At 41.5% G+C, this 17,435-nt stretch overlaps 1 protein-coding gene and 1 long non-coding RNA gene across 2 annotated transcripts in view; both read right to left on the reverse strand.

Moving 5' to 3' along the window:
* RAPGEF5 (Rap guanine nucleotide exchange factor 5) overlaps positions 1-17,435 on the reverse strand; it is a 130,798-nt gene that overhangs the window by 31,271 nt on the left and 82,092 nt on the right. The gene's annotated exons all lie outside the window — the stretch shown is intronic.
* On the reverse strand, positions 1,204-16,159 carry LOC309325828. Its single transcript, XR_014150050.1, has 3 exons — positions 15,942-16,159; positions 7,224-7,336; positions 1,204-3,969 (listed from the first exon to the last, which is right to left on the reverse strand). It is a non-coding gene; the product is annotated as an uncharacterized lncRNA (long non-coding RNA).

Raw genomic sequence — 17,435 nt, forward strand, 5'->3', positions numbered from 1 at the left:
CCCACAAACTGGCATACTAATCTGTCATCAGAACCCTCTTTTACAATCAGCCTAATAATTTCAAACTGAAAAAGAATGCCTGAACCTTAAGATCTTGGGGTTTGCCCCTTTCTCTGGAACATGACTGTGTGAACGATTAAGGATGTTGGCTGGAGTCCATAAGAAGTTTTCTTCTAAAAAAGAGATTCTGACAATGCAATTTGTTTCACAGCCAAAGTTGATTACCATAACTGGAGTTGAGGCAGCAATGATTTCGCTGTGGATGTGTAGCTTATCTAACTCATTTTCATTATCTGGAACACTGTGTTCTACAATATAACCTGAAGGGGGCCTGATCTTGCCACAACATGCAGAATGAATTTGAAGGAATCCGAGACCTTTCCAGCCCCATCATTCTAAGATACCAAGCCTAGGTTCTGTATTAATAATTGCATACAATGGGCATTTAAGGAAACAGCCAACAGTTACCAAGCTTTATTTTAGAGCAGCAACATGGAATAACCAGTGTAACATGATGTTACAGTGGAAATAGAATGCCATGTAAAATATTTTAAGTGCTTTTCAACCACATCTGTAAATTTTCTGCTGACGGATGTTTCCACAAAGGAAACTAAATTCACCACAAATTACACATTGCAAATGATTCATTCAGCTGTGAGCAAAGCTCTGCAGAAACAGCTCTAAGAGTGCAACTTGGTTTGATTAAATATAAACAGGATTCCATCTATAGTCTTCATCTGAATTTTAAATATATTCTGCCATGCAGCAGATCTTCTTGTTCTACTTTTTTTCTAAAAGGGACTAACACTTCATCTCACGACTTTTAAACTGCCCCTCTTTGTTCTATCTCACACATACATTCGCGGTGCCTCAGTTTTCGAACTTAATCCATTCCAGAAAACCGTTCGAGTTCTGAAATGTTTGAAAACCGAAAACTCAATAGCCGACAGCTAGGCCTCAGGATCTTACACTCAGCAGAAGCCGCGTGGCATGTATGACTTCCAAGGCATGTTCAAAAACCAAAGAATTTCCTTCTGGGTTTAAGGTGTTCAAAAACTGAAATGTTCGTCAACAGAGACGTTCAAAAACCGAGGTACTACTGTATTTTATAGCACAATCCAGGCAGACAGGGGCTGGGCAGAGAACTGACTGAGGTTGATGGGGCAATGCTTCCACTGGCAGAAGCTCTGGATGAGTTGCATTAACATATAACTACTAGTATATTTATACAAAAAGGTGGGTTCAAGGTGGTTTTAGCCATCTTCCAAAAACAGAAGAAACAATGGAAGCAAAGTGCATAGTAAAACATCACAATTTCCCAAATCCAACCTAGATCAGCTGCCTGGGGAATTATTCTAACTCAATATAGTACTGTATTGTATAATATAATAATTCTTCATTTATCCTCACAAATGAGAGCACTCCCCCATGACAAGGGATCATAATTATATTTTACAGTTTCCAGCTGGAAGAAAACAGAGGCCATAACATGATTTGTCCAATATTACACATTATTTTTTTCCTTGAATGAGCTGCAATCTGTATATCACCCAGGTCCAGATCCATTTTCACTATTCTGTTGGTATCTTTCGTTTCCAAGGTATTGTGACAACACCCAGAGTCTAAAGCCTTTGGATCAGAAGCCTCTTAAAGAAATGATAATTAAAGCGCATTCTATGAAACTCCTAGCATCATTAAAAATTTTAATTTTAGACACAAACAAACATTAAAAAAGCTACTATCTACACTTCACAAAATAATTAATGAGTTAACAATTGGACAACATAATTCTATAAAATGACAATGGGAATCTAACCTAGATATATAAACTGAGGAGGTGCACTGGAATAATTTGTGGGCTAAAAAACCTTTTAAATCAGTGTCAACTCGCATATGAGAGAACACATTTAAATTACTACATCGATGGCATCTGACACCATTAGGATATAGCTACATCAGCAAAACACTCCCACCCCAGTGCTGGAGAGGCTGCAACAGGATAGGTACAACATTCCACATGTGGTGGGCATGTGACCATGTACAGCCCTTCTAGCAGAGTGTATTTATGGACATAAGCCATATCACGGGGTCAACATGTAGAATGTACCCCAAGTTTGGGGCTATTAACCATTTTCAGAGAAGAGCAACTGGATGTCTGTTACAAATAATTAACCACTTTTCTTCTGGTGGCGGCATGCATACTAGTAGCACAGAAAGGAATGGAACCTCTGCTTATATCTCATTGGATTGAACAATACAAGAGACAGATGACTTTATTAAAATTTGACATTCTTTTATAAAACATTCCATTGATAATTCCACTGGCCTTATTAAAATTTGGCATGCTCTTATAAAATATTCAATTGATAATCCTGAAAAATGGCAACCACTGGAATCACAAACTGGATTTGGCAAAACTTAATAGACTGATCTGTCCTGGAGGAAAGGGGGGGGGGAGTTGGGATGGGAGGGAAACTCTATGTAATTGTGTTTATACATTGAAAATTGACAAAACTTCTTATAAAAGAAAGAAATGACCAGGGCTAATAGCCACTGATAGTCCTATCATGCTGTCCTGGCTACTTTGGGTGGGAAGGAAAAGATATAATTTTAATACATGAATGATAAAAAATCATATTCCATTAATTTGTTAAACTCTTCAGTAAAGCCATCTAAGCTAGTACTCATCTTGCAGCAATTAATTTCATGTTAATTGTATGAGGTATGACAAATTTGTTTTTGTCTGCATTGAACCTGACACAAATACATTTTAGGATGACCTATAAATAAGTAAGTAGTAACCAATTTTTATTTTATAAATGTTGTCTGTGTGCGTGCGCACATGTGTGGTTTGAGATGAAAAACAAGATGTTATTTTGTGTCCTGGGAGTGCCCTGGGAAACTGCGTTGAGATTTATTTTATCATTGGCGGGTTTCAAGCAGGTTTTTCTGCAAGAGGAACTTGCATCTCACTTGCAGCTTTTATCCCGTATGATGGATTGTGACAGAATTAAAGTTTAATGTAGGAGGGGAATAGCATGGCAAAACAGTGACCAGATGACAGACTACACATAAAAGCGGGGCTTAGTATGCAGAAGTTTGAAGACTGTCATTTTATGCTCACTTCTCCTGTGACCCTATTTGGCACTGTAGACTGCATATAATTTATCACAAGTGTCTCTCTCGCTCTCTCTCCCTGAAACCGGGGCCTTTACTAAACTTCCTTCAGTGCATACTGAAGGAGCACAACACAGCCATGGCACCTCTGAACTTCCACCACCATTGGGGTGTGTACCACAGACGTGTTCAGGCGCAAGCCTTGCTGCTCTCTTTCCTTCTGGCATGAGCTCATCCTCTACTGATTGAAAGGTGAAACAAATGGGAAACATTGACATCGGAGCAACACATAACCACATTTTCTATTCAATGCTAAGAGTAGCTGGCAGGGCCAACTCCTGGGAAAAGTGCCCTCTGACAATGGGTTTACCTGGCCATGATGAGCACTGGCTGTACTCAAACTTGTGCTAGGTAGCTAAATTTAGCCACCATTCCCCACCATTCTCCCAATATGGGCCTTATGGGAAATTAAAATGGCAGCTAGACCCAGTTGGAGCACCAAGGTCTGAAATTTTAAAGGGGGAATCTACAGCAAGCATCTGAGGTGGACCCTGATGGGTTCTTGTCAGCCGCCTACAGATGCTGGGTGTTGATGGCAGCATTGACGGGCTGTGCAGACTAGTCTAATCTGCTTTCTATGTCAAACCCATCAATCTACTTCCCTTTGCCCGCCTACCACCTTTTGAAGAGAAGAGAAACCCATCTGAGAAAACGAGGTGGAAAGGAACACTAATCCCACATGTCTATAGTGGCTATGATGTCATGAGCTCGTTTCCCTGCTCCTTGGCCCTCTTTCCTGTCAGAATACAGCATGTTCTGGTCGTCTCATCTCTGAGAAGAAAGATTGTAGGGCTGAAAAAAGGTGCAGAAAAGGTCAACCACAATGATCTAACATCTTCCCTACGCTAATGCATTTAAAGGAATTTAACTATAATAAAATATATCTGCGGGGAAACATTACAGAGGTTTTTAACACTATTCAGTGTACACTGGATGGAAGATTCCTCCCTCTTCTCTCTTCAATAAAATAACTCCCAGTCACCAATTGAAGCTGACTTTCAGGAGATTTATGACAGAAAAGGACATATTTATTTAACTTGTGAAGTTGCTGTTACAAGACGTGGCAATGGCTAATATCCACTGTCTTATGACATTGTAAAGCTATTTAATCTTGTGCCTCCGGTAGCTAAATAGAACCTGCTAGTCACTGTGGGAACAGGACTCTGGACTAGAAGGACACTTGGTCTGTTGCCCCAGGGCTCCTAAGAGAATCTGGGCCAGGAATCAATTCAAGCAGCGGGAAGAGGGGAGAGATGATGAGATTTTGGATTGCAAAAAAACCACACACATTGGAGAAAAGGAATACCTGGCCATGATGCATTGTTATCAACCGAGGCACAGATAAGGGAATATTAGGAATTGGAAAAAATAAGGACAAGGTAATCTGGTATCTAAACACAAATCCCATTATGCCAACTATACTTTCACGGTCAACAGACTAGTATTAAGAACTAAGATGACAGGTCTTGGAACAGTTGTTGGCATTCCACAAATAAAGCATCAATACTCCAAGGTTTATTACTGATACTGTACTTTTAGCTAGGGTTTCCCAAACTTGGGTCTTCAGCTGGTTTTGTACTACAATTCCCACCATCCCTGACCACTGGTCCTATTTGCTAAGGATGATGGGAATTGTAGTCCAACAATAGCTGGAGACCCAAGTTTGGGAATGCCTGCTTGAAGCAATTTCATTTCTGTTCCTAGATATTTCTCAGCTCTGTTCAGGTCTTTTTGTTCTTTTACTTGCTTCTGTTTTTGTTAAAACGATTTTAATTACAAATTGCAACTTCCACCGTTACACAGCCATTTCTGTGCAGCCATATCGTAAGACCACCTGGGTCGGTGACAGACGAGAGTTTTATAATATCATCATTATATTCTGCATAACAATAGCTCATGCTAATCAGCTTCCTTTGAAAACTCTGCAGCACTCTGAACCCAAATCAATTCCACACTGGGTTTTAACATTTCAATATGTAGGGAACACAGACGTATAATTTTAAATAAATCTACACAAAGCCATAACCTGGGGTGGGGTGTGGGGTATTAACTTGTAATACTAACATGCTGAATCACAAGTATTCAAAAAATGTGAGTTATAAGTGTGATATAAAACTGAATGTTGGCCTGAAATAATAGCAGTCCTTAAATTACTGTTTAGGATGGAGGAGTTAGAACAGATGCTGAACTATAACTCCCATCAGCTGCAACAAGCATGACAGTTGTAGTTCAGCAATAACTAGAGGGCCAAAGGTTCCCCATACCTAAGCTAGAACCAAGAGACCTAACACAACTTACAAATCTCTGTTTTAAAGTCTGTAAGTTTCAGGTGATCATGGATAAGAGTTTTTGATAAAGATTTGTCTTTATTTTAAAAAAGCCCTTTTCCTTTTAAGTAATAGAAAAGATGCCTTGTGAAACACATACAGAAAACAGTGGTACCTCAGGTTAAGTACTTAATTCGTTCCGGAGGTCCGTACTTAACCTGAAACTGTTCTTAACCTGAAGCACCACTTTAGCTAATGGGGCCTCCTGCTGCCGCCGCACTGCTGCAGCACGATTTCTGTTCTCATCCTGAAGCAAAGTTCTTAACCTGAAGCACTATTTCTGGGTTAGCGGAGTCTGTAACCTGAAGCGTATGTAACCTGAGGTACCACTGTACATCTGAAAAGACTGAAAAGACAGTCCTGCTTCAGTTAAGAAGATGTATTTTTGCTATTTTAACATGGGGGGAGGGGAATCAACCAGGGCTTCAGCAAACATTTTAAAAAACATGTTAGATATCCATTGCTCTCTGGCTCAAGGTTGTTTATCACTTCCTTAAACTAAAATTCATAAAATGAGATAAATTAACAGTCATGCCTCAGGGCAGAAAATTGCCAGGCTGGGGGTTCTCTAGACATGACTTCTGAAAAATCTGTGCAATGTTCCAAATCTTTCAGTAGTGCAAATACATTGCCCATCAGGTTTTAATAAGGAGGCGGTGTTATTTTTAAAAAAGGACCAGCAACAAAGACACCGAAGCACTGGAATATATGTACTTTAGCAGCCTGTTATTACAGTAGTGAATTGAAACAGCAGCTGGACCTCTTTTGCCGGAAACATGCTTTTAATACCAGTTACAATTGCATGACCAAACATTCAATGCCCCCATGCTCTTGACCACAGTTAAGAGATTGTAAATGGGCTAAAGGATGTCTACTTCCTCCTGATTAATGTTTCTCTCAGAAGTGAACTTCCCCTTTTCCATCTGTGATTAGCAATTACATTAGCATGAACATTAAGCCAAACCAGGGTATCATTTAACCAAGAATTGAAACAAATTTTAGCACTTCACCCTGGTTTCAAATCCTACCTAAGTGGGAATTCTGCTTTTCATTCATGCTTAACACCGCAGTTAAAGAGGGATAGTGAAATTCCCTTCCAAGAGGGTGGGTCTTTTGTATTTCTGCACTGAGCCTCTGTGGAATCATATAAAGGTAAAGGTAAAGGTACCCCTGCCCATACGGGCCAGTCGTGACTGACTCTGGGGTTGCGTGCTCATCTCGCTTAAGAGGCCAGGAGCCAGCGCTGTCCGAAGACACTTCCGGGTCACGTGGCCAGCGTGACGAAGCTGCTCTGGCGAGTCAGCACCAGCGCAGCGCATGGAAACGCCGTTACCTTCCCGCTATAAAGCGGTACCTATTTATCTACTTGCACTTAGGGGTGCTTTCTAACTGCTAGGTGGACAGGAGCTGGGACCGAATGACGGGAGCTCACCCCGCCGCGGGGATTCGAACCGCCGACCATACGATCGGCAAGTCCTAGGCACTGAGGTTTTACCCACAGCGCCACCCGCGTCCCATGTGGAATCATATAGTTATACTCAATTTTTGTTTTGAATAACAATAATTCATATGCCCAACTGTGGACATGCGCAGCTTTGCAGTTTATGTGGGTATAGCTTTTCTATTTGAAGAAAGCTGTAAAGCGAAAACTAGGCTTTAACATGAAAAATGTTACACCAACATAAGGACACAATATGAGAGAGAGAAAATGAAAATTACATTGGTTTTCTGTGTTCATGGACCTTTTTCTCCCAACCTGTAACATGCTGATAATGCATTAAAGTAATTGCCGCACAGCTGTATCCTCCAACAATGGATGCATAGAAGTTTCTCTGCACCAAAAGAGCAAGTCATCTATTTATTTTAGGCATTAGGGTACCCAAATTAGTTAATTTATCCTACACTCGGTAAATTAATATTCCCATTTTGGGAAATATTTAAGTAGTCAGCATTCAGTATGCTTGACCTTACTTTGAAGCCTGAAAAGAGAGTTAATATCTTTTGCCAGAGTTATGTACCAATCACTGCAACTATTAAACATGGTTGCTAACTTGAAGTTACCTGAACATGAAAAAAAAGTTTGATTAAACATCCCTTTATTTTAAGTGGCATGCATCCATACTAGATGGAAAAAATATACTGCTGTTCCAATATATTTGCACCATCATTTATGTCTTTTTATTTATGGACTAGGAATAATCACTAGAAGCTGTCCAGGCTCCAACTGCCTAGGGATGAAGAATAAAAGTCTGCATTTTATATTTCCTTGCTAATAATTCAAGAGGTGGCAACTATTTCATTTGACAGGCAAGTAGTGACTCACTGTGCTCCAGCTCATTCTTTTGTTCCTATTTATGCTCAGAAATCAAAGCTTGGATGATTTCCAATCATATGTAGAAAAATAACTTCTTCCAGGGAAGTTTGGTCTGCACCTATTTCCATAGCTATCTCATAGCTGGGATAACCTGTATTATTACCATTATCTAGACGCAAACTACGGCAAGTTCTTATAGAAATGGGAGTGCCTGATCACCTCATCTGTCTCCTGAGAAATCTCTATGTGGGACAAGAAGCTACAGTTAGAACTGGATATGGAACAATTGATTGGTTCAAAATTGGGAAAGGAGTACGGCAAGGCTGTATATTGTCTCGCAGTTTCTTTAACTTATATGCAGAATTCATCATGCGAAAGGCCGGGCTGGATGAATCCCAAGCCAGAATTAAGATCGCCGGAAGAAATATCAACAACCTCAGATATGCAGATGACATAACCTTGATGGCAGAAAGTGAGGAGGAATTAAAGAACCTTTTAATGAGGGTGAAAGAGGAGAGTGCAAAATATGGTCTGAAGCTCAACATCAAAAAAATGAAGATCATGGCCGCTGGGCCCATCACCTCCTTGCAAATAGAAGGGGAAGAAATGGAGGCAGTGAGAGATTTTACTTTCTTCGGCTCCATGATCACTGCAAATGGTGACAGCAGTCACGAAATTAAAAGACGCCTGCTCCTTGGGAGAAAGGCGATGGCAAACCTAGACAGCATCTTAAAAAGCAGAGACATTACCTTGCCAACAAAGGTCCGTATAGTTAAAGCCATGGTTTTCCCAGTAGTGATGTATGGAAGTGAGAGCTGGACCATAAAGAAGGCAGATCGCCGAAGAATTGATGCTTTTGAATTATGGTGCTGGAGGAGACTCTTGAGAGTCCCATGGACTGCAAGAAGATCAAACCTCTCCATTCGTAAGGAAATCAGCCCTGAGTGCTCACTAGAAGGACAGATTGTGAAGCTGAGGCTCCAATACTTTGGCCACCTCATGAGAAGACTCCCTGGAAAAGACCCTGATGTTGGGAAAGATAGAGGGCACAAGGAGAAGGGGGCGACAGACCAAACTGCGGGAGGCAGTGGAAGACAGGAGTGCCTGGCGTGCTCTGGTCCATGGGGTCACGAAGAGTCGGACATGACTAAACAACTAAACAACAACAAAGCCTAACCCAGTACCCTTCAGATGTTACTGAATGACAACTCCCATCAGTTCCAATGGTCAGGGATGATGGGAGTTGAACTCCAGCAACATTTGGAGGGCCACAAGTTTCCCACTCCTGATTTACATGAACACAGCTGAATGGGTTTATTATTATTATTATTATTAATAATAATTTTGCCTCTACTATTGTTACAGTCACAGTTTGAAGAAATTAGATGCACAAATAAAGCATACAGCTAGTTAAAGTAAAATTGACAGCTAAATAAAACAATAAATAAATAATAAATAAAACACATATAAATGTGTATCCCCCGACTCAACAATAACAACAAAAAAGGCCAGGCATAAACATAGAATATGTATCCACTTTATAAGACAAAGTTAACCCTTAACTGTATAATACTCGTAATTGGCCATTATTACTATATTTAAACTTATAATATACAAGTGTAGAATTCAACTCATTATATTTGGATATAAAGGCTCTGATCTTTAGGCTCTGATCTCCACATTTAGTCCACGGAGCTCACTTCTGAATAGACAGCTATAAGACTGCACTGCCGATTAATTACTTTTTTTCCCACTCACGTTTTCAAAGGATAACTTAAGAATGAAATGCGGGGTTCTCAGTCATATAAAGAGCCTTGCAGACCACTGCCCATCTCTGCTTTCAAGACTGAAACACAGCAAATCATCACTATACTGGCACCCCCCTCTTCCCACCACCCATCAAAACAAGCAACATTTTCTTTTTGTCCTAGCTGTATTGAGCACATTCCATTGAGAGTAAATGACAGAGATTGCTTCATTATGTTTTTCTCTGATTACTATTGAATACTTCTCCAAGTTCATTGACTTAAGATTGGGACACGTTGGCCAGGAAGCCTTGCAATCTAAGCTTCCGAATTAATTTTGGCTGGCGGCTGGCGTCCACATCCCTTTTTTGGTACAAAAATAAAGATGCTAGTAATGTGCTAGAAAGAAATCTTGCATTTCTGTGCCAGTATTGGCTTGCTTTACTTCCAACAGAAGCCATAAACAATTCATACAGGCCAAAAATAGTGCGATAAGTAAGGAGCCTTTGGAAGCTTGGAGCTTATAAAATAGAAAGAGAATTAGGCTGCAAACCTGGGAGCAAACTCAGCAGGGTTTACTTCTGAGCACACATGCATGGAATTGTGGTATTACTGTGCAGTTTCCTTTTGTTCCTTTAGTCCCACCCACTACATGGATGTGGCCGGTGGAAGGTTCCACACAAGAAGTCAGGTATCAAACAGAAAATGGTTCCCAAACACTGGCTTATATGAAGTGACTGGGCGAGGTCAGATGCATTAGCGCTCGGTGCCATCAATATGCCATATGAGTCAGTCTATGAAGGCGCTGAATTGCTGTCTGGACACTGTAACAGATTAGATGAGGGACAATAACTGAGACTGAATCCAACAAGATGGAAGTTCTGTGGTTGGCAGTTCTCATGTCTGGGACTTGGGCAAATTACCTGGCGGAGATGGAATGGTACTCTCTTTAAAGCAGGAGGTGTGTATTCTGGGATTACTCCAAATCCATCTGGAGGCCCAAGTGACTCCAAAGTTCTGTTGGCCAACTATGAGTGACACACAAGCTACAGCTGTTCCTGAAAAGAGGTACCTTGGCCACAGTAGTCTGTGCTCGATTAACCTATTGGTCACTGCAATGCGTTCCATGTGGGGCTGTCTTTGAAGATGACATAGAAGTTACAGCTAACACAGAATACAGCAGTGAAGCTGCTTAATGGAACTGTGTCGGCCTTGGTTGCCCTAATGGATGACCTCTGTAGAAAGTAGGGTGGGGCTGCCTGTATTTTTTTTTTTCAAAAAAATGATATCACTCTTAAATGGCAGCTAAAGCTTCCTTTTCTTGCTCTTTAATGTTTTACAAAAAACAGTGGTCCCGATCTGGTCTAACCAAACACTAAACTATATTCTGCATTTAACTTACGCTTCTATTCTCTAAATGTCCTAATTATTCTTACTTAAACTGCTTTTAAGACTTATTAACATCAATGAAAGTACTACATGCGTAATTATTATCAAGGACATGAAACAATATAGCATACAGATGCAAATATACCATATCAGTGCATGCTAATACATAATTAAAAATACATCTTCCACTATTATTAATGACAAAGCCAAGGAAATGCAAGGAGAGATTTCCTTTCACACAAGAAAACCATGACAACTTCAAACTGCAAGCTGATGTTACAGCCTCATAGTGACACTGCAATAAAAGCAATAATAAAAGTATTTGCTTGTTCTGTTTAAAGATGATACACAGATACAATGCAAGCAGGATAAACATTATTTGTATTTTAGTAGCCTAGGGCTATTCACAGCAACTGCCAAAGCTACAATTTCAGACAGCAAAAACACAGTATTACTGTGCAAAGACCCATTGTGTAGCCTTCATTGTTCCTTCCAGCCATCTGCTCCATGCAATAGATTAATGCTACACCTTCATGAAAGAGCTCTTTTATTTGATGCTGATCAAGTTACATTTTCATCCTTAAAGAGGTGTGACCTCAGTTGCGTGACCAAACTGTTCCATGTTTACTTAGATTTGTTGCTTGTGTGATTAGTTTAAATGAATCATTACTAAATATTGGTGGCGGTGTTTTACTTAAAAGATAGCCATTTCACTCCACTATCACCTCACGTTTTAATGTTCCCTGATATTTTATTTATGCACAATACACATGCTCATTTCACAGGCTTTTGAACACAAGCATCAATAATATTCTATGGCCTTCCCTCAGAATTTCTGTTCTGTACAATTTGTATTATAAAATATACTCACTAAGTCTCTCCTGAAGAGCAGCTTCTGCATCTACAAGACTTTTAGATTACTACAAAACATTGTAAGTGGGGTTTTGAAAACTACTCAAAAACTTCAATTAGTTCAGAATATGGTGGCTAGATATTCGATTGGAACTAGCTGACTGGATCATATTGCACCACGATTCAAAAACCTGCACTGCTTCCAATTTGTCCCCAGGAATTCAATCTGCCAGTTTTAATCTATAAATCTCAAATTGCTTGGGATCAGGCTATGTAATTCACCAAAAACTATCTATGCTTTGAGACCCTGGTGGACTGTCAAGTGTTCACATCACAATGCAAGCACTGGCCAACTTCACACACTGCCAACTAGGTTGCTAAAAAAAACTTTGAACGAACTGTCTGTAGCCATGATTTGTTTCCCAGACCCACAGAACAATCTGGAAAAAAATGTTTTCTGTTGGTCATTGCTAATTTAAAAACAGACAAGTCCAGAAAAGGTTCCTCACAACTTGCTCTAACATCTATATGAAGGTACTGGGGGAGGTCATGAGGAGTTGCGTACCCTGACAGTTCCCCGTCCCCCAGGAGCCAGGCCTCAGGTAAATGAGTAGACATGACAACATATTTGGGATTAAAATGGCCACAACTTTATTGAATTCAGATGTAGGTAAACCTTGGCATAGGCACTGGGCATGTATCCCTTTCAGCCCCTTGCTGGGGGTCTGAGGCATGACAGGGTCATTTGGGGGGAAGATGGGACCAACGCAAAACACGTGTTTATGCAGTTGATCCCTCTCCAAATTGCTATGGGGGGCTCTATGGCCCACCCATTGTGCGCTTGTGAACAGAGACTCCCCTCATGACTCCTCGAATGAAGTATCCTGTTACTGCTGCCGAAGGAAACGGGTAAGTCTTTTCTATAGATGTTAGGCTAAAGGATTCTGTCCCAAGACCTAAACTGCCAAAGTTGTGACAATTGCTATGAGGAAGGAAAATTCCTTCCCGGCCCTACAAAAACAGCAACCATCGTTAAGACCATATCTGGAAATAAAAATGGTTAGCCTGCAAGAAAGAGAGAGATGAGAGGGTGGGCTGGGCGGGTGGTGCTCTGGGACTGACTGTGCTGCCAAGAGCAGCGCCGGACACCTTTTAACCATTTCAAGCGGAGCAGAGCCTCCACCCGCATGGTCCGCCCCACAGGTTGCTGCACAAGACCAGAAATTACAAATCTGGGTTTGGCAGGAACCCCGCAGGCACTGCAGCGACCAGGGAAGAGAAACTAATGGGGAAAACATGACATGCCTTCGCACTGATGGGGGAGGCATCGCGATGGGCCGCCCATGGCTGTATGGGGTAAGCGGACAATTTGGAGCATCGCGTCACCAGTATTCTGATAACACGTAGTTCTAGTTCTCATTATCATCAGAAATAGATGCTTGGAAACAGTTATATTGCTCATTTCCCTGGTGTGGAGAGATCCTTCTGAAGCCGTCTGAAATCCAAGTTTGCTTTTACTACCATAATAATTTGGTGTAATCCACAAACTTGTCCACTTCACTGCTCACTCTAACTCCAGATGATTCATGGATAAGTTTAAAAGTACTATCCCCCAATACAGATCCTTGGGGTGCCCCACCTCTTACATCTTTATTAGTGTGAGTTGATGGAAAAGGGAGAGGAAGAATGCTAGAGAGATAAGGACGGAAGCTTTGCTCAACTTGTTAATAAACATATTGCAAAGGAGTGCTGTTTTTTAACTTTGCCATCCTTCAAATGCTGTGGGACGGCAATGAATATACGCTTTTATACTTCACAGAAAACATTACAAACAAGAAAATCTTTGTACTAGAAACCTTTGAGCCTATGCTACACTGGAAACACTGGAATGAATGTGCACAATGAACACAGAAACAGGGTTGTGCTCTCTCACTAAAAGTAAGGGTTTTGTTCTGCAATTTGGTGCATTTGGTGCTCTTGTATTCTGTAGTATTTTTATATATGATAAGTCAAATAAACGTGCATTCTCCAAGTACGGAAACATTCCCAGCTGCTAAGGAAAAAGGCCCCAGCATTCAAGGATTGTTGAATCATGGGAAGGGGTGAATTCTTACACACCTGCGACCTGCAAGATATGGCTTGCTCCTATTTTGAGTGCTGTTTAAAATTAGGAAGCAGATTCCATGCAAGTTTTGAATATAGCTTATTAAACTGCTTCATTTTCACTAGTCAGGTTGACATGTGTTTTGTAACAGTTGTCATTTATACTGAGCCTATGGAATACGACCAGAGGAATGCTAAACTATATTACTACATATGAAACAAAGGCATTTGTCCAGGGTATAAAAAGATTATTGTTCGCCAGTAGACATAGTTAGGACTTCTCACTGGGAAGGCCAACTCTAAATACTCGACTACTGGCTAGCAAGGTGCAACATCCCAGAATAGAAACAGCTTGGATAACTCAGTAAGAGATAATAAGAGACAATAAGAGATCTGAATTTAAGCTGACCACTGATTTGTTACTGGGGCAGAGAGTCACATGGCCAATCCAGGCAGGGCTGAGAGAAACTGCTGTTTGAAGTCCTAAACAGCTGCTGCTGATCAGCACAGTCAACACTGAACAAAATGGGCGAAAGTGAGCCCTTCCGCTTATCTTCTCTCTTTCTCCTTATAGAGTTCAGTGGCAACAGCACGCACTGTTAAGAACTATGCTGTCTCAGATGAAGAACCCATCTAGCATTGCATCCCACTTTCCACAGTGGCCACGCAATTGCCTCTGGGCAGCTCACAAGCAGGATATGAGAGCAATAGTCCTCTTTAAGTGCTTGGTTTCCCAGCAACTGGTTTCCAGAGGCAAGATGTCCCTGATTCCAGACACAATACTCTCCCGAATACTACAGCTATATACAGTACAGTGCTCACACTATATACATCTGTATAAAGGTACAAGGCTCACTGTTTTTACATTGCAATCTTTACATAGGGAATTTCAGATGAAGTGGACTGTGCAGAGTGGCTGCAAGAGGATGGAAAAAAATGAATGCAGGAAGAGGAGGAGCAATGCATTCTATTCTATATATTGCTGCTTTTTATGGGGTTAGGTGGGCCTTAGATCTTTCCACAATGATGCAGAAAAAGAACCACAAATTTGGAATTCTCAGGGTCCAAAAGCAATTCTGCAGACTTGCTTGAGTGCTGGGAATATTTAAAAACAAAACAAAACAAAACCACACAACTCTTAGGGTTGTCTCCAACTACTCTGAATAGACCCAATGAAATTAATGGACCTAAGTTAGTCATACCTTTTAATCTCAGTGGGTTGAGTCTTCGTAAAACTTTTAAAAAACAACTTGTAGTATTAATGCTGTTACTACTGCTACTAAGAATAAGCCTGATGTCGTTTATATAGGTCATGCTCCTTACAAGCTACTTGTTTCATAAGAATTTTTTTCCTCTATGAACACTCTTTACAATATTGTAGACAAATACTCTCCCCCAGCACACTCTGCTTATCCAGTATATGAGGCAAATATTGAACGAAAACATACATATTTCAGTCTATGAAAAGTGGGCAGAGGTGGAAGCATAAGCCTCACTTGGATATAAAAAATTATGATGATCTTAAATCCTGAAAACATGATACCACTACACACACCTAGTAGATTTTTCTTGCATGAACACCACACAAGTGTAAGTTTCTGAATCATTTCATCTCTGTGGACTAGGGCTGGGCGATAACTGGATATCAATATTGTAATATATCACCAGCTAAACCTAGCGATATACAGTGGTACCTCGGGTTAAGTACTTAATTCGTTCCGGAGGTCTGTTCTTAACCTGAAGCACCACTTTAGCTAATGGGGCCTCCTGCTGCTGCTGCCGCGCTGCTGGAGCATGATTTCTGTTCTCATCCTGAAGCAAAGTTCTTAACCCGAGGTACTATTTCTGGGTTAGCGGAGTCTGTAACCTGAAGCGTATGTAACCTGAAGTGTATGTAACCAGAGGTACCACTGTATCAATGTATCATGATATCTGAAATGAGGAAAGAACTACGTAGAGGCGAACAAGACAACGTCCTGGCAACTGCTACTACTTAACGGTCTAAAACTGAGAAATGATGATATTATCAATCACCTTATGGTCACTTTCAGCAGCAGGCAAGCCAAAATGCATCCAAATGAGACTTTTGGTTTTGGACTTGGCTACCAAACGGTGGCATTCAGGACAATCCAAAGTATGGCGATGAGTCATAGTGAGGACAAATAATCTGGGACTGCCAGACTGAAAGCAAGCCTGCTAGGCAGCAGAAGCAACAGCAGCCTGGCGGCAGCAGACTCAACAATAACTGGGGGGGGGGGGGCAGAAGCAGCAGCAGCCTGGCAGCAGCGGCATAATAATCAGCAATCTGAAAAGCCACACCACAGTAATGGGCGGCAGCAGCCGCAGCCTGCGAGGCCTTGTCATGGTGGTGGCAGTAGTGGTGGCCTGCAAGCCTTGCAACAGTGGCAAAAGCGGCAATGGCCTGTAAAGCCTTGTCATGACAGTGGCAGTAGCAGTGGCCTGCAGGGCCTTGCGGTGGCGGCAGGAGATAGTGGCAGAAGCAGAGATGGTCTGCAAGGCCTCACTGAGGCAGCCTGTCACAACATCTGCCACCATATCCTACTACCTCCTGGAGGACTTGCAGGCTGCCACCACTTATTGCCTCCATGGCGAGGCCTCACAAGCCCCACTGCTTCTGTCACCATGAGGCCTCGCAGGATGCCGCTGCTATGGTCACCTCCTGTCACTGCCATGAGTCCCTGCAGGCCTCTGCCACGAGGACTCGCAGTCCACTGCCACCGCCACCGCTCCCTGTCACTGCTATGAGCCCTTGCAGGCCACCACAGTTACTGCTGCCACTTCCCGTCACCGTTGCAAGAATTTGCAGGCCACCACTAATTGTGCTGCCACCGTGAGACCTTGCAGGTTTTCGCCACTACTGCCTACATGTACCGTGGTCATGGTAAGCTGTTTTTGCTACTGCTGCTTCTGCCTCCTAGCAGGTCTGCTGGCAGTCTCAGATTATTTGCATTCACTGTGACTCATTGCCGTACTTTGAATTGTCCTGAATACCACCATTTGGTAGCCAAGCTCAAAAACAAAAGTCCTGTTGGGATGCCTTTTGGCTTGTCTGCTGATGAAACTGAGTCTGTAATGATTGATAATATTGCCATTTATCAGTTTAGACCCCTAAGTAGTAGCATTTGCTAGGGCATTGTCCTGTTCACCTCTGTAGAGTTCCATCCTTATTTCAGAGATTGTGGTAGATTGCAATGTTTAGCTGGTGATAACATTGCCATTTAGCTGGTGATATTGTGAGGTTTAGCTGCTGATAACACTGCAGTGTTTAGCTGGTGAGTTATCATGATGTTGAAAACCAGATATTGCTTAGCCCACATATTGTGATTTGCGCTATATTGCCACCTCAAACATTATGAAACAATTATCACAATGTGAACTTCAAAACGGTTTTGGACGATATATTGATATATTGCCCAGCCCTACCAAAGAAAATGTGGACAGAATATAAGAAAATAAAAGAACTTCCCCATATTACTGTGTGCACATGATCCAAAAGGAAAAGCAACA

This window comes from Podarcis erhardii (assembly GCF_964252035.2).
Source record: "Podarcis erhardii genome assembly, chromosome: 12".
Lineage (NCBI taxonomy): Eukaryota > Metazoa > Chordata > Lepidosauria > Squamata > Lacertidae > Podarcis > Podarcis erhardii.